This window comes from Octodon degus, unplaced genomic scaffold (assembly GCF_000260255.1).
Source record: "Octodon degus isolate 3935 unplaced genomic scaffold, OctDeg1.0 scaffold00373, whole genome shotgun sequence".
In the NCBI taxonomy this organism is placed as follows: Eukaryota; Metazoa; Chordata; class Mammalia; order Rodentia; family Octodontidae; genus Octodon; species Octodon degus.
The window spans coordinates 166108-184306 of record NW_004524949.1 but is presented as its reverse complement, the minus strand read 5'-3'; the positions used below and the strand labels follow the sequence as shown (position 1 = coordinate 184306).

Sequence of the window (18199 nt, the reverse complement as noted above, 5' to 3'; positions counted from 1 at the left end):
CCAAGAAAGCACAGGACCATTGTTGCTCATAATGGTCTTTTGCAAGCAGAAGGAAGAGGCTAGAGCCAGCCCCCTTATGCTCTGGTCTCTTCTTGTCCTTCTGGACAGCCAGGTGGACAGCCAGATACCGTATTCTATGGCATGGACTCTCATTTGAATCCCAAAGCAATGAGCGGAGCCGAGCTTTCGAGGGTTCAGCTGAGATGGGGCTGCGCACAGGATGCTGTGGTTCTGCATGACAGCAGCTAGGCCTGAGCCCAGCCTTTCCTACAGGGAGCCACACTAGCCGGGACAAGAGGGACCGTTAGCGAGCTCACTGTTTCCCGATGAGTGAGCAGCCTCAGCCTGGAGGGCAGGTGGGGCCAGATTCATGTGGGTGCGCAAAATTGGGTGCAGTATGACTTTCACATATTAATGTTTTATCCTCTCACCTCGGGATTCTTTGTTTATGCTAGTTATTTAGTTGATTCATTCAGGTCTTCCAAGTATTCAATCATGTCATCTGAAAAAGAAGTCGTCACCACTTCCTTAAAAGTTCCTTGACCAAATATGTTGTTTAATACTCTAGTGTAAAACAGTACTATTGATAATGGGATATCTTATTTTGATCTTGACTTTATAGATATACCATCAATGTTTTCCTCTTAAGAAAGGTATTGGCTTTGGGGCCAAGAAAAAAACATATCGCATTAGTGAAGTGTCTTACTGATTCCTGCATGAATGCTTTAAATAAAAAATCATTGTTGAAGTGTATTGAATCTAGTAAAACAATGCATTCTACTAACAGATCATGTAATATTGGAGCACTCTTAAATTTCGGGACTAAATCTCAGTGGCCCAGAGTATTTTAAATAATGTTGCTTGATTATTTATGATCATACTTTATATCGGAGGTTTCATCAATATTCGTAAGTCAGATTGATTTTTGGCTTTTTTTGTACAACATTTAGCATATTTTCACATAAATGTTAAGCTTGATTCATAGAAACTTTGAAAATTTTGCTGTATGCTAGGACAGTTTTTAAAAATTTTTATTTTAAAGACAAAACAATAAAAATGATGATATAGAAATTCAAAATACAGTAATAGAAGATTAACAATGGCTAATATATTGTGTATTCTTATCTTTAAAGTAATTGCTTACATTATAAGATATAGGCATGAAAAACCAATCAAAAATATAAGCACAAACCATTTTTAATGAACCAGTAGAAATTAGTAGTATAATTATTTTATCTATAATCTATCTATCTATATATGTGTGGTTTTTTTCAAAAGTTTAAAATTTCAGCAGAATTTCCCTCTGAAACTGTACTAACTTTACTGGTGCTTTTTTGTGTTTATATGTGTGGGGTTTTTTTGTTTTGTTTTGTATTTTAGGGAAGGGTCTATAGGGTGTTCAGGGTCTCACTACTAGATCGGACTCGTAGTGATCCTCCTGGTTACAGCCTCCCAAGAGCTGGGATTACAGGCGTGCACCACCACGCCCAGTCTCAATTGCCATCTCAGTGCGCCCCAGGGGCAGGGCCAGCAGGGCACGCTGGGAATCAAACTCTGGCCGCTGCGCTCTGCCTAAGCAGGTACTTTAGTCTGCTGAGCTATCAGGCTGGCCCTTTTGTTTTATTAGGTAGTTCTATTTTTTAACTTTTGTACTCTGTAACTTCTCCTCTTATATCTATTAATTCCTTCCTTCTACTTTGGTAGAGACATGGAAACCTGGCCTGACTGTACATTCTTTATATATGCTACAGGAGTCGGAGTTCTAATGTGCTTTAGTAAGCCCACCCTGGCTTAGGCAGAAAGGTTCTTGTTGTCAAAATGATATTTGGTAGATCACAGAAATGTTGAGAGGGCTGGAGAACCAGCTTTGAGGTTAAACAGCCAGGAAAAAACACCCGAAACCACAAGTGAGAACTAGTGCTGCTGAGAAAGCTGCTGCCACTGCTGCGCTCTTGCTCCTGCCCGCTCCAGTGAAGGGAGTGGGGATGTCTCCATGAGCCTGGCTAAGAGTCTGTAAGTCGCTCCTCCAAACACATCCCGCATAGAACGGTCGGAAAGACAAGAGGAGAGAAAAAGATGAGCCAAATGGGTGGTTAGTCTTGTCCTTGACTCCTATAACCCTTTTGCTCATCTAGTACCTCTTTATATGGTGAGGTGACATAGGTCTTTATCCTTGAGGTGTGCATCTTTGGGAGTCCTCTGACATCTTGGAGATTGGGAGATTAGAGGCCTCCAGATGTCTCCGGCCCAGTTCTCAGGGCCCCAGGCATTCTCAAGTAAGCTCTCAGTTTCACACATAAAATACAGTGGAACACTTTAGTAGCTTCTTTAGTTTTGGCCTGTCTCAATCTGTGTCTGTCAGATATGAGATTCTTAGGGCCGGGGATATAGCTCAGTAGCATAAGCGCCTGCCTGACAAACACAAGGTCCGGAGTTCAATCTCCAGTAAAAGACACACATGTGCATGCGCGCGCGCGCGCACACACACACACACACACACACACAAAGATATGAGATTCTCTTAGCACTCTCATATGGAGTTCCAGGTATTTCACTATGCTTTGACCCAATATCTCTGTACTTCTCATCCTTTTTCTTTAGAAACAAATGACTGCCTCGGAGTCTTAGAATACCCTATGGAAGCATTACATTCCTGTAGTAGTGACACTGGATTTTCACCCCCTATGCTTATTTTCAATGAACATGTCATTATAGGTAAATAGATAATTATTCAATTAGACAGCTAAAAAACTGTTATGGGATCTACAGAAGTGGTTAAATTGTCAGAAAAGCCCATCAGAGTCTGTAAGGGCAACTGAGACAAGAAAGCAGCCATTATTTCCTGCTTCTGTAATTGGAGTTGGTCTCTTTTCTCCCAGGAACTTCTAAGGTGGGGAAATAAAATACAGCAAAACAGGTACTATAGATGGCCCCTGAGAGTTCAGATGTCAGGTTGAGTGAGACAAAATTAGAAGGTGTCCTTTTCTCTATTCTTTTGTGTCCTGGGCAAAGATCCCTTACTTTGAGGTGTTAATGTGAGTGCAGCAATGGGAAAAATAGGGAAATGATGCTAGGGAAATAACCCATGGAACAGTGGCAAGGTATATGAGAGACGGAATAGTAGAGATTTTGAGCTCAACAGGAGATGGGGCCTTAAGAAGTGGAACTAGCCCAAGATGAATTACGTGGGCTCTGATGCTGGCCACATGTTTGACCTGTTGTTTCGCTATCTGGTCACTCCCATGACAGAAAGCTGATAATGCAATGTGTTTACCAAATAATTACACAGTAGCTCTGATTGTGAGAAGCTGAGCCTTGCATTGTCCCTTTGGAACATACAGAACACATCTAATCGTTTTTCAGTTTGAGAGCCTTGCAACTATGCACTCAAAGAGTTAGCAGTTTGCTCTTCTGTTCCTTGGCACAGAACAGGGTTCCGTGCTCCTCCTTCTCTGTCTTCTCGGAGCGGGCACCAGACCTGACTCAGGTGCCCTGGGCCTGGGCTGTCCAGCACAGGCAGCGTGAGGTGATGAGCCCTCATCTGGGCCCTGTTGTTCTGGCAGCCACGCCACGTTTCCTGCCAAATGAACTTATTTTTCCTGTGTGCTTTTGCTAATTTATCTATTCTCCAGTCTATTCTTGTGCTCTTGGTGTTGGGTTTAGGCTAGGGAATGGTGCTTTACATTATTACTGTTAAATTTCATTTTTCTTTCTTTCAATTGCTTTTTTCTTGCCAGCCTGCCAAGGTCTTTTTGGATCCCACTTGCGTCATATAGGCCCAGTGAAAGCAAGCATGAAAGGTCTGCTTTGGTGGGGGCTACTGGGCACCCTTTTTCCTTTCCAGAGCTCTGACCACTAGAGACTGACAAGGGGAACAAGACAAAGCATGTGGAGGCAAGAGCTCTTTCATCACTGAAATAAAAGCTGAATTGGAGAAAGCCACCTGACTAGAATCAGATGGGGCTTCCTGCCCTTTCTGGGGAAGCTGGTTCCCAATATTAGTGGCTCAGGAAGAAATGGGTGGGGAGTGCCGTGAGAAATGTGGCAATGATAAAGAAGAGAGGTGAGGTGGGAGTTGAAAGTCAAAAAGAGTAAAAGCGAAAGAGATGGAAACCTTTTCCTCATTTGCAAGGTAGATTGCAATCAGAAAGTCAGTGACCGGTAGCCAGACCCAGGCCCAATAGAGAAATAGGGCCAAGTGATGAGCAAGAACCAAAGTTAACAGCTTCTGAAGGGAGAGCCGCATCTGCATGGCCCGCAATGGGTGCTTAAGGTTAGTTGCACTCGCTCGTAGGTTTGGTGCTGCTGAGGAGGGAGCCTTCAGGGTAAAACCTCCTGAGAAGCTTCTCAGAACGCACACGTACTAGCCAAGGACCTGGGACACAAGTGCAGAAAGAAGGCTGTGACCTGGTTTCTCTGCAGGCCACATGTTGTGGGGACCAGCTCTCAAAAGTGCATTTGTCAGGAGTCAATGAAGGTGACCACTTCATATTTCACTGCTGCTACTCCAGAAAGTTACTGAGGATGTGTCCTTTCCCCTAAACCTGGTAGAGGGCTTTCACTTCCAACGGCAGTCACCAACGGCTCGTGTCTGAGGCATTACTCTTGCTCTGTACTTTTCGCTTGTACTTGACAAAGCTGAAAGTGTCTGTGAATTTGTATATCTTCTGCCTTGATTAAGGGAGGGAATGGATGCAACTTGAAGCGCTGGGCGTTCACGTGCCGCAGCACTTAACTGAGGGAAGGACTGGACGATGTTCCCAGAGTAATGGACTTGGCTGAAGTGCAGGCGGTGAAGGTCGGACTAGATGAGCTGAGACGGGTGAGGTTAGGAGGCGAGGGACTCATACTGGGCCTGGCAGCTAAAGTAAGGCCTTTGGCTTTTCCTCTGAACAAGAGAGAAAGATACTGGAAAGTTCTGAGCACAGAAATGCTGTGAGCTGCTGGGACTTATAACAGGATTGATAGCAGGATCCGCTGCACTGATGGTAGGGACTAGGCGGAGTGGAGAGGACAGGGCCTGTGGCATTTCCTGACCATCCTAAGGCCCTCATTCTGGAGAGGTATCTTGAGAACAGTATTCACTCAGCTTTCTTTTAAAAATGTGCATTTGTTTTGGAGTTACCAACTTTACTCCTCATTTCTTCTTAAATTTTTTTAAAAAATTATTTATTTATTTATCTATTCATTTATTGGGTACAGGGTATTGCTCCGCAGCTTGGACTCATAGTGATCCTCTTATCTCAGCCTCCCCAGCACTGGGATTCAGCTCCTTGTGTCCTGGTTCCAGGGCTAGCATGGCATGCAGTACTAGGGAGCAAATCCGGGTCCTTGCGCCTGGCAGGCAGGTGCTTAAAACGCTGAGCTGTCTCCCCAGCCCAACTCCTCATTTCACTAAGACTTGTAAACAGGATTAAGCAATGGAGCTCAAGGAATTCTAACAAATGAGTACAAGGTGTAAGAGTAGACTGGGGTAGGGGAACATATATATGTGAATTGATTTTTTTCGTAGCGTAATTTATTCAACTTTTGAGGGACAGTTACCTTCTTTCTGAATTTTAGCTGTAACAAAAATGACATCCAGGAGCCACATATTTGAAAATGTTGTTGCCAGCCTGACAGACAAAGATATCCCATCTTGAATTTGCAATTTCTAAATATGTAGTTAGGCTGTTTCTGTTTGTTTGTTTGTCTTTTCTCAGATACTTCTTCACATTTTGGTCCGTTTTCTATTAGGTGACTTATATTCATTTTAGGACTTCCTAGCACCTCTTTACATGTCTGCTTAATTATATAGCTCCGAACATATGGATCATCTCAGCTTTGTTCATGGGGTTTTTTACTGTGCAGATATTTATTTTACTTTGTCTAAGTAAATCTATTACTTTATAGTTTTGTGATTTGTTTGGCATCACACAATTATACCTATGCAGTAATTAAATATAAAGGTTTACAAGAAAATATTTTTTATAATCTTGAAGTGGGGAAGGTCTTAAAACTTGTGCGGCTTTGCCCCCACTTCAGTCAGGCGGGGCAGCCCTGAAGCATGATGGGAACTCCCAGCTGGGGTGGATTCAGATCTGTTGTCTCTGTAGCCAAGAGTGGGTGTTGGAATGGAAACAGGGATCAAAGTTGGTTTCCTTCCCTCACAGAGCACCCCCCTTGTTTACTTCTGCCTCTCTGAGCTGTCAGCCCATGAGCACAGGGGCTGCAGGGAGCGTGCTGCATGCCTTTATCTCAAAGCTAGGGTTCCTTCCCTTGCTGATCCTGCCCAGTGCCCAAACACACACTGCCATCCTCCCTGGTAGAGCTTTGTGAGCGTGTCCTACTGACCCGGGCAGTGTGTGGGCGACAGCTTCCCATACTGCCTCTCGGGCCTTGGACTTCCCTCTGTTACAACATCTATCATAGTGCATTGTGATTATTTGTTTGACTTTCTCATATCTGCAGTCCCGCTACTTAGCAAAGCCTTTCACTGGCAACTTTCTATTCCAGTAGCTTAGCTTAGTTTGCCTTCTCTGTGGATAAGAATGTTAGATTGCTTCATGCCAAAACAAAGCTATTGCTGGTACTTAATAAACGCTGTAGTTATTTCAGTTCATCACCATCAGGTTATAACTTCCTATTTCACAACAAACAAGTCTGTTATGTTGTGGCTTTCACTGCTGACAAGAAATGAGCGGTTTGGGGTCGTTGGCCATGAGAATGGTGTAATTAAAACTTAAACTGGGGTTTAAAAAGCAATTTAACCCCACCCAAATTTTCACACTAAAAAAGAATTCTAACACCACCTTATCAAAAAAGATACACTTTTCAAAGTCTTAGCCCCTAAAATGTTATCGTAGGCAACATTATAAATATAAAAAGTGGACATTATTATCAGATGATTACCTCCAAGACAGACACCTGACACAGAAAACTTTTGTATTTGAGCTTTTAAAACTTTGCATAATACGTAAGTCCCAAGTTCTTGAAACAATTTAGACAAAGAAGGATGCAGATTTCTTTAATTCACAATATGATGTTGAGTAAGGAAATTACAGCACACAGAAGAAAACTATCTCAGTCTCACTTAATATAGATATGAAGAATGAATTCTAGATGTATCATATCTAAATGTAAAGAAAATTTACATGATAAAATCTTGAGAACAGAATGTTATTGAATCTCAATCTGATCTAGGGATAGGAAAAATCTTTCTAAACATGATAGCAGAAAGAAAAATACTATAAAGGAAGAGCTCGAGATCTTTGTTATAATTGTTATTGTTGTTGTTCCACCATTTCGTCAGCCTTTTAAATATGTATGTAATGAGCATCTCCTATATGCTAAGTGCTAGTGCAATTTATAATAGAAACTTAAAAGGTAAAATACAAAGTGTAAGTGTTTCTCATCATATGTGACAAACAAAAACTGAATATCCTTCACTTCTGTGAATAACCCTCCCCCATTATTAGAAAAAGGTCATTGCAATTGAGAAGTGGGTAAAGTACATGCAGAACAGTTTATAGCAGGTCTTCAGGGGGACAGGACACACAGGAAATAATAGCAATTTAAACACAGTACTCTTTTATTTGGACTATTTAATGGTCAGAATGTTAAAAAAAAGATGCTGGGAAAGATGGAAGAAAGTTTCCAATAGCACCCCCAAGCCTATGACCAACACCACCATGAATCAACACAAACTGCTCTGCACAGAAGCCCATAGGGCACCAGTGTTTAAATGAGCTCCTATCCCATCAGGGGCAAAGCTGAGACTCAGAGGGCAACTGCTACTGACTTATTCCCTTGTACCTGGAGAGGAAAAGAACATTCTCGGCTTCAACTCAGCTGCATTACTTTCTTGCCTCAAAGCACATTTTCTAGAAAAAGAACCCACGATTACTTATGGCTCCAGACCAATGATCAGCCTCGTTGCTGCTGATCCATGTGCTCTGCCTTTCTTTCCAAGAACACATGTGCAAGTCAGGGTTCAGGAAATGTTTCTTAAATGAATCCATAAGTGCTGGTCTACAACACATCAACAAACATGCTCAGACCCAATGCTAACCAGTGTCACCTTTCATCCCACATATAAGCACTCATGGCGAGATATTTTGCCTCAGTGCGAGATATTCTCTGGCCATGGTTGCCTGTCCCTGTCCCATGCAGCATCACGTGCCTTCTTCCCCACCAACCTCAATTCTCCTCCATGACACAGTCTTCTCCAACTCAAGGACTTTCTCACTGGAATCCTTCCGAAATCTTTCTCCTATTTTCTCTTCTCCAAGGGAAGATGAAATGTGTAACTAATGCATGTGCTCTCCCAGCACTTCAAACTTTTTATCACAGAATTTACAATAAGCTTTTTTTCCAAGTTGGCTTTAACGCATTGTTCCAGTAATTATGTCACACTTTTGCGTCCCCATCCTGGCACCTCATGTATTGGTGATGCTCTCAGGGTGCAACACCTGCAAGTTTGATTAACTACTCTTGATGATGTGTAAGGTTCTGGCACACAAGGGATAATGAGAAACTGGCTAGGGTAGTCAGTCAATAGCACTTAGGTTAACAATACACGAGGAAGGTCAAATTTATGTCCTACTTGAACACAGCCCTCTTGGCAGACTTATCTCCGCTGAACACTTCTCCACAGGGCTTGTCCACCCAAGGCCCACTGTACCACAGAGATACAACACTTTTCTGTCCCTATAGACAAGCCATGGAAGTCGATCTTGTGGGCCAGGCCATCTCCAGGACAATCAAAGGAAGTTATTCCATGTCTGGGACAAGTCCCAACTCTATCTGGCAGGGAGCAGAAGGTTACAGGCCATCAGGCTGAAGGGTCACCAGCAAACTCAATGCCAGTGGCACTGAGCCAAGGCAGAGAAGAGCAATGTACCCTGCCCCTGGAAATTCCCAACCCCTTGCCCTTGAGCCCCATGGAGTTTGTGGTCCCCCTTGGCAAGGAAATAGAAGGTGGAAAGAAAGGACCTTCTTGGGTAAAGCTCAGCAGAAAAAAATAAAATATTAACTAGAATTAAGTTTCTTCAATGATTTTAACTTTTTTTTTTTTTTTGCAACTCAAACACATCCGATACTTGCAAGTGTGTTCAAGGCATAACCACTGGAAAGAGGCTGGAGCTCAGTTTAGAGGAGTGGTGCTCAGGAAGTTACCAAGAATCTCCACATTGTTACTAAATGCTTTCTTCATTTTGTGTTCTGGGACCACATCCAAGATTCTTGGAGGCCTTACAAATGGAGTCAGTAATTGAGTTGTTAGATTTCCTAAATATTAACTAGCTTTTACTAAGTATATGTCATTAGCAGCACAAGAACAAGAGAAACACAGTGGGGGAACTTGTTTGTAGTCAGAGGAATAAGGATGGGGAAGGATGTAACAGGAAATGAAAAGTCAGTAACTCAGACAAAAGCAAGTTTTATTCCTTCTTACTTTTTTTCTCTTTTCTTCCTTTTCATCTTCTGGACTGCAAAGAAGAATGCTTGGATGTTAAAGGACAGAAACATTCTGCTTGGGGTCATAAAACTGAATGCGGGGAGCAAGCTTAATAATTCTAAGTAAAAAAACCACATTTGCCGAGAGTGCTCTAATGCCTGATCTAGGGGTGTGGCTTGGTCTGTCCTTCCACTGTCCTCCACATTCCTCCCATTAATGCAAGCACAACTGCTCAAAAAGGGGCCAGTAAAATCGAAAGCTGTCTTGAAGGGTCTTCAGCCAACCTGAATAGGCCTGGACCCTGTTCCTCCTGTACCTTTGGTTTCTCTCTTAATTTCAATTTATTTGAAATAATGTTTTTGAACACTGAATGGAGAGCCATAAGACTTAAGTTCATATTCATTTTCATACAATGAACATGCCATCTTGTTTATCTGAGTACTAGCTTGTATTCCTAAAAAATGAGGGTACTAGCTGTCTTGACAACTTAAGATTGTCACTATAAGTTGATACACTTGTAAGGAAAAATGCCACAGGTGAAAGTATAGTTGCCCTTGTTCCATGCTAAGGAGCCTGAGCCCTGGCAATGGCACGTGGCAATGTCACCTGCCACTTGTGGCAGAAGGAATTAAGAGAGAAAGCAGAGGTACAGGAGGAAGAGGGCCCAGAAGCCTGCAGCTCCACCTGGACCCCTTCCTGGCTCTTGCGGCCTACAGCCTGCACTTGGGATTTCGCCTACCAATCGTGCCCCTCATTCGCCTTTCATCATTGGGCTGCTGCCACCTCCCCAGCTTCAGTTTCGGTCATTCCAGCCCTCCCCAAATAGGAACTCATCTGTGTGGCACACTGCAAGCAGGATTTTGCCCAACTTACCGGGCCCACTATGAGCATTACTGTACCCCTGCAAACATCTCAGGACTTGACCCATAGTACTTTTTCAATAAACATCTTTTTAGTAGAGCACTGTGTCTATCCACATTTAAGGTAATTCTAGGTGCATTTGGACAAAAATCTACTAACTTATTTTATGCTTTTTATTTGTCCCCCTTTGTTGGGTTTCTTTTTCTGTAGTTTAAGACTTTCCCCTAAGTTGAATATCTTTTTATAAACTTCTAATTTTGAAATAATTACATTCACAGAAGATTGCAGAGAAACACCCAGACGGCCAGTGCGCCCCTCTCCCCAGCACCGTCAGTGTCAGCATCTTACACAGTCTCATAACCAGTAGGGAACACCAGCACCGTGCAGGCGCCACTGGAGGTGCCAGTCCATGTGTGTGCACTCACTTATGCACACACATGCATGACTGTTCAGAGTCATTGTGGCTGTGACATCCCAACAGTCCCTCCTACCACCCTTTTGTGGCCACACCCATTTCTGTCAGTCATTGGATCAACAAGAGTAGGTTGCGTATGTGCTGAAAGCCAAGTCTGGTCCTTAGGGCTTAAGGCACTCTGTGATGTCTCCGAGCACAGAGTCTGTGCCAGGGAGAGCGGGAGACCGCTTCGTGTTGACTGGCTGCAACTTCCTTTCTCGAGTTGCTAGATTCTGCAAGTCCAGATGCTCCGTAACAAGCTCCACTCCAACTTTCCAGCTCTCCTCCTATGCAGTAGTGTAGTGTGACATCCTTTGTCAGGTCAAGGCACATACAACTGAATGCTTGCCACGATGGGCCCAGTAGAATCTTTGCAACACATTTTTCTCCTTGCCCTCTGATCGGAGGCATTTCCTGCAAAATAGCCAATAAAACCACTCCAAAAGCAGTGCAGAAAGGCACCGGAACCTGAAAGCAATTGAAACAATTGGCATCTAAGCACTGAAGGCTGGCGTGGTGGCGCACGCCTGTAATCCCAGCATTTGGGAGACTGAAGCAGCAGGATCGTTTTGAGTGCAAGGCCAGCCTGGGCTACATAGTGAACTCAAGGCCAGCCTGAAATGCACAGTGAGATCCTGTCTCAAAAAGACAAAAAAATAAAATAAAAAGAGGCTGGGGATATAGCTCAGCAGCACAGTACCTGCCTGGCAAGCACAAGGTCCTGAGTTTGATTTGGAAATCAAACAACAAACCAAAGCACCCAAGCACTAAATTTCCAGAGCTCTAACCACCCTCAGCCAAGACAGTGTGGAGCACATCCAGGAGTCAGGAGGGAAAGAGGTCCACATAGTTTCCCTTGATAGGCTATGTCCAAAAGGACGATTGCGCAAATGATAGCAGTACTGGGGGAGCAGAGCCTGTAGTCCCAAGTGCGAATTGCTGTGTGTTTGCTTCGTCCACCTGAGCTGGCTGCGAAGGCAGGTTGCGGACCCATCCTGTGCACATGTGAAGGAAATGATTTCATGGCTTAGGGATTTCACCACTGCAGGGGGGCAGGGGGCCAAATCCGCTGAAACAAAGGGACAGTAATCACTCTTGCCAGAAAAGCAGTGTAAATCAGAGGTGTCTCTTCACAACCTCAGAGACCTTCAGGATGTTTCTCATTTCATTTTGGTGTCTTTTGACAGGGACACAATCCAGATGGGCCACTTCAATTTTATTAGACTGAATTCTGGAGCCAAAGAAGTGAAACTTGCTATAACCAAGCCAGGTTTATTTTACTGCGAAAGTATAGTCGAGTGCAGCAATAAAGTACTCAGACTTCAGCCCTATAGCCCATTGTACTAATGGATAAATGTTCATTTTAGGCATGTTTTGGGAAGTTATTAGCTGGTCCTTCTCACACCTTTTTAAATCCCAAACAGCACAATGCAGTGTCTGTATAGAGTATTTATAGTTTTGACTTAAAAGCCTGGTATGAACTCTTGCCTGACAGCCCAAGTTCCAGCTTAGTGACATGGCTATCCGGTTCATCATGACGTCTTTGGCTCCTAGCACATAAATATGTGATGAGTAAATCCTAGAGATTACGTTGGTTATAAACCCACAAAACTAGTCATGCTTCTCAAGAATAGTGTTTTAAACTTAGGTCTGTGATGCCATAAAATTATGTGTGGAAGGCGGGGGTGGGGGTAGCTCAGAAGCTCAGAAGCACAGGGCCTGCCTGGCAAGCATGAGGTCGTGAGTTCGATTCCTAGTACCAAGCCAGACAAACCAAAACAAGTAAGATCATGTGTTTCATGAGTGCTTAAAATCCCTCACTTAATAAGCACTGACTGAGCAAACATTCTGTGCCAAGCACAACTAGGCCCAAAGGATAAAGCAGTAATCAAGACAGAGAAGACTTCTGCTGCCCAGGAACTCACATTCTAGTCTAGGGAGGAGGGACAGACAGTAAAACTCAAGCAAACAAGAATGAAAAGAACAGGCTGGGGCAGGGAGGGTGATGTGGTATGTGGGAATTAAGGTAGGGAGCAGTGTGACCTGATTTGTACTGAGAATGAATTTATGGGGAGTTGAGAGTGGATATGGGCAGATGAGACGAAGGGGCTTGTGGGACAGGATGGCTGCATAGAGAGATAGGTTGAATAGCAAAACTGTTTCACAAGTAGAGGCAACAGAACTTACTTCTGCCTTAGTCATGGAGAGTGGAAATAGGGACCACTCCAAAGTTTCCTATATTTAGAAAATTCACTGTGGGCACACTGGCACACACCTTTAATCCCAGCACAGGGCAGGCTGAGGCAGGAGGGTCACTGAGAGTACCTCCTCAAAGTGAGTTCAAGGCCAGCGTGAACTGCATAGTGAAACCTTGTCTCAAAAAAAAAGCCCCCCAAAATCATAGTGGTGCAGTTTACTAATATATTAGAAAATTTAGGGGGTAGTGAGTCTGAGAGACATGAAATATAAAGCTTAATTTTGGCTGTGTTGTTTGAGAGACCGCTTAGATTTGTAAGAAAAGATGACAGTTAAATGGTTGGTTATGTGTTAAAAATTCATTGGAATGATCAAGGCTGGAAACATAATTTTGTAAATCATTAAATAAATGGTAGCTATGGCAAATTAGATTGGATGAAATCAGCAAGGGAGAATGTGTGTCGTTAAGTAAGGCAGGTGGGCCCGCGATGGTCCATGTGTCCACCTGCATGTTTCTGATGAGGGAAAGTCCGCATGTTGCATCGTATTTTGTAAGGGTTCATAGCCCATCAAATGCGCTTCCGAAAGGGGCCACTTTGGGACTGTAGCTAAGAGATAGATATATTCCACTTGTTTAATAATATTTATGTCCTGAAGTGTCAGACGCCAGTTTAGAGATGTTCCCTGAAGCTGCATTTGATCCTTATATGCTCTGAGGCTACCTCCAAACTGCTGTCCAGAATGCCCTTCCCTCTTCTGTCCCCAATCTACTAGCAGTGACAGTCCAGTGGCTTCCTACTGTGTATCCCTTTCACTTCTTCCTTTGTTCTCATCCTTTGCTAGTTACCTTTATGCATCAACACCTGCAGAGGTGCTTGCTGAAAATGTCCATTGCTGGGCCCCAAGCAGGCCTGGGAAAAGAAGGCTGCTGGGGCAAGCCAGAACATGGGGCAGCCAACAGGGGGCCTTTACTTTCCCGCAAGCCTTTCTTCGCAGTGCTTTAGGTCCACCGGTTGCTTTTCAGTGTCTTCAAATGGTGTTATGCCCATCTAGTGATTTTTTTTAAATGTCAGATATCATTTTTTAGCCCTGTAAGTTCCACATTTCTTTTCCATATCTTCCATCCCCCCCCCATGTGTGTTTCTTTAAATGTCAAACAACAATAGCTGCATTTTGTTTGATTTTGGTTTTGCTGTTTATTTGGTACAGGGTCTTGCTATGAAGTTCAGGCTCATAGTGATCCTCCTGTCTCAGCCTCCCCAGCACTGGGATTATAGGCATGTGCCATTATGCCCAGTGTTGAGGCTGGCACAGTGTGCCTGGGGTTCCGGGCCTGGCACGGCATGTGGTGTCGGGGATCGAATTTGGGACCTTGAGCTTGCCAGGCAGGTGCTTATGCTGCAGAGCTATCCCCACCCCATTGCTGTATTTTTTGAGACAGTGTCTTGCCATGTAGCCCAGGCTGGCCCCAGACTTGGGATCCTCCTGCCTCAGCCTTCTGAGTGATGGCATGGCAGATGTGCACCACTGTGCTTAGCTAGTGATAGCTGTTTTAAGTTCTTGTCTGCTTATTGCATTGTCTTTGCCATTTTTAGGTCTATTTTTTTTTCTCTGTGTTTAGGACAGGGTCTCCAGGGTCTCACTACACAGATCGGGCTCATAGTGGTCCTCCTGTGTTCAGCCTCCCAAGTGCTGGGATCACAGGCACGCGCCACCACGCCCAGTCTCAGTCACTGTCTCAGTGTGCCCTGGGGGTGGGGCCGGCGCAATACACTGAGGATCGAACCCCCGCCGCTGCGCTCTGCCTGAGCAGGCGCTTTAGTCTGCTGAGCTATCAGGCTGGCCCTTTTTAGGTCTATTTCTAATGAGTGGCTTTTTCTCTTGGTTATGAATCAGTTTTCTGCTTCTTTGCCTTTGTAGTGGCAGCTTTGAATGCTATTCCTTCTAAATCTTCTCTTGTTGAGCGTCTGCATTTTTATCTTCCATGAAGGAGCTTTGCTTTGGCTGGTAGGTTTATACCTTGCAGGTCAGCTTGATTATTCTGAACATTCTTTTTAAGGTTTTTTTTTTTTTTTTTAGAGCAGGTCTAAAGTAGCCATATTCTAGGGCTAGTTTGGCCCTACCTTCTTCTTCTATGGTGCAGTCTAAAGTGTTGCTGCTAAATGTTCTGGGCCTCTCCATTCCGGCTGGTCAGAATGCAAGTATCTCCTAGCCCTGCGAGAGTTCTCCTAGCTGCTCATGTGGGCGATCTCCAGTATTGTTTTTGGATTTGTCTAATGGGATTTCATCGTGGCCGTGCATGTCAGTATTCTGCTGGAGACTCCTGGGGAGGGGAGCTAGGTATGTGGAGCTCTTGTCTATATACTTCTGTCCTCTCTGGTCATGGTTCCTGCGTTCTAGCTACTTCAGCCACCCCAATTCTCAGCTCTGTTTTCTCAATCCTGCAAGACTGCTGTGGTCCAGAGAGTGCCCACAGCTGAAAGCCAGCGAAGTCCGAGGGCTCACTTCCTTTGTTTCCTTCACAGCCCTGCCCCGACTGCCATCCAGTGTCTGTGAGTAGTTGTTTCATATCTGTGTATTTGGGCTAGTTTCCTAGTTGATTTAATAGGCAGGAAGCAAGTTCAGTGTCAGACATACCAACACGGTTGGAAGTGGAAGTTTTCACAAGTAGTTCAGACAAATATTCAAGGTTGGGAAATGTATGGATCTGCTAAGGTGGGTGATAAAGTCCCACAGGCTGGGTGTCTTGCACAACAGAAAGGCAGTGTCTCAGCATTCTGGGAGCTGGAGCCTGAAGGCAGTGTCAGCAGGGGTTGGTCCTCCCTGAGGACTGTTTTTTTTTGCGGAACGGGGGATTGAACGCAGGCCCTTGCGCTTGCCAGGGAAGCGCTTATTCCACTGGGCCATCTCCCAGGCCCATGCTGAGGGCTCTTGAGAGAAGCTTGTGTTGCTGCTTTTTCTGTGGCATACACGGGGACATGTTCTCCCTGCGTGTCTCTTCACACCAGCTTCCTTCTGTGCAACTCTGGTTCCCCGGTGTGTCTCTATCCATGAAGAGACAAACTAGGAGGTGTTTGTAAACTGGAGTCAGCAAGTTGGATTTTGTAAAGAGGACCATGCGTAACCCTCAGGAGGACGTGGGAGGGATTCAGTTCTTCCTCTAACAACTCTATAGAAAGGAACAGGCCTGAGACCTGGACACACCTTCATGGAGTAGCTCAGCCTAGCCTCACTCGCATTCTACAAGTGAGTGTGAACACTTCCACAGGGTCACAGGATGTGACAGGTTTTGGTTGCTGGACATGATACTGGTGGGACAGTAATGAGTCAGCTTGGTGGCTGCCACAGGAAAGGCTGATGGGAAATGGATCTTATGCTGCTCAGGGCTGGAGAAGCCCTCAGAGCTCCTCATCCCTGTACAGAGCAGGGATGTGGGCTGCAGATGAGGAGAAGCAGCTTCCCTGGGGCAAGTGGCGCCGTGTGAGCTGAATGCCAGCAATCACACCGTGGTTTTAGAAGCTACTCGCGAAGCGCCAGGTTCTGGCACAGTATTTGGCTGTCTGCTCATGTGTTCACCACAGTTACATCACGAGGGAGGCGGGGCGCGGATTATTATCTCCACACACACATGACAGCACTGAAGTCTGCAGAAGTCACGCTGAGAGCCGGAAGGAGACTCAAGACTCAGAAGGATGCTGCGCAGCCCTCCTTCCGTACTCACCTTCTCTCAGTTGGAGTTGCGGCTGCTCACTTGCACCACGACTATGCTACCGAGATTCACTAGACCCAGGCTCAGCTTCACTTGTGTCCTCTGGCCTTTGTGTTTCTTGGGCTGTTCAGGACTGAAGGGAGAGGGTGGACTACAGCTCAGCCACCACCAGCCCGTAATCCCATGCTCACAATCCTGGAGAAAAGCAGCATGAGTTTTCCTTTGATGTGTAGTGCTGGGCACATACAATAGTGGGCTCTCTACACATTCCTGAAGGCATCTGCTAGTGTGTCCTAGCCACGGGGGTCACTTATCACCTGCCTTTTTACCAGAAAAAAAAGCCACAAACTCAGCGTGGTGCCGCATGTCTATGATCCCAGCACTTGGAGAGGCTGAGACAGAGGTTCTAAAGTTAGATCCCAGCTGGGGCAGCTTAGCAAGATCTTGTCTCAAATAAAAAAAGAGGGGAGCTGGGGATGCAGCTCAGTGCAAGACCCTGGGTTCAGTCTCCAGTAGAGGAGGGGAGAAGAGAAAAGAAGACACAAATAGTGCAAGTTACATAAAATAAGATCTGGTGCAATGAATTATTACTTCCTTAGAACTAGCAACTAATTTAAAAATAGATCTTCCTTCCCCTGACTTCTCTAGAAATCTTTTCTTTGCATCTTGCATATTTTTATCACTGGGATTATAAGCGTATGCCATCATACCTGGCTTCTTATTTTTATTTTTTTAAATTTTGTGTATTTGGTACAGGGTTTCACTCCACAGCTTGGACCTATAGTGATCCTCCTGTTTTCAGCCTCCCCAGCGCTGGGATTACAGGTGTCACCACGCCCGGACTTGGTGGTCAGCTCTGCGCACCTGGAGCAGACCCGGCACGGCATGTGATTCTGGGGATCAAACCCAGGTCCCTGTACTCGCCAGGCAGGCGCTTAGACTGTGGAGCTATCTCTCTGGCCCCAATCTTGCTTCTTTTAAAAAATAAATTTAACTGTGCATATTTGAAGTTTACAACATGATATTTTATAGCAATGAAATGGTTACCATAGTGAGGCATGTTGCTCTGGTCTAACAAAGTTACTTCTTTGTGATAAAGAAAACAAAAATCTATTTATTCAACAAAAATCTTTAGTACAATAAAACTGTTAAGCTGCAGAGCTCACTTTGTACATCAGATCGCTAGACTTGGTCATCCTCTGACTCACATCTCTGCACTTCCTTGTAAGCTATGCCCTTGATAACCACTCTCATGATCTCTGTGTAACTTTAAAAAAACAAAACAAAACAAGATTGCACAAGGAAGCGGTATCACGCGCCATTCTCTGTTTTGGGTCTGGCTGAGTGTTGTCCAGGTGCCTTCAGGTTGCACAGCGGAGCAGTGTCCTTCCTTCTGAAGGGCGGTTGCCAATCGTCTGTGCTGTGTAGTCACCCCGCCTGTTATCCGCTTGCGCGCTGGGGATGCTTCGTGTGATTCCAGACCGTGGCTATCGCGATATTGTTGGACAGAGAGAGTGCAGATGTCTCTTCTACGTACAGATTC

At 44.7% G+C, this 18199-nt stretch overlaps 1 protein-coding gene across 4 annotated transcripts in view; it reads left to right on the top strand.

The window, feature by feature from the left end:
• Gab3 (GRB2 associated binding protein 3) overlaps positions 1-18199 on the top strand; it is an 83850-nt gene that overhangs the window by 13995 nt on the left and 51656 nt on the right. The window contains exon 1 of one of the 4 annotated variants that reach the window (XM_023708473.1): positions 17195-17230. The exons of the other annotated variants lie outside the window; for them this stretch is intronic. The gene's annotated coding sequence lies outside the window, so the exon portion shown is untranslated. Of the gene's footprint in view, positions 1-17194; positions 17231-18199 lie in introns of those variants that run through there. 4 annotated transcript variants of the gene reach the window in all.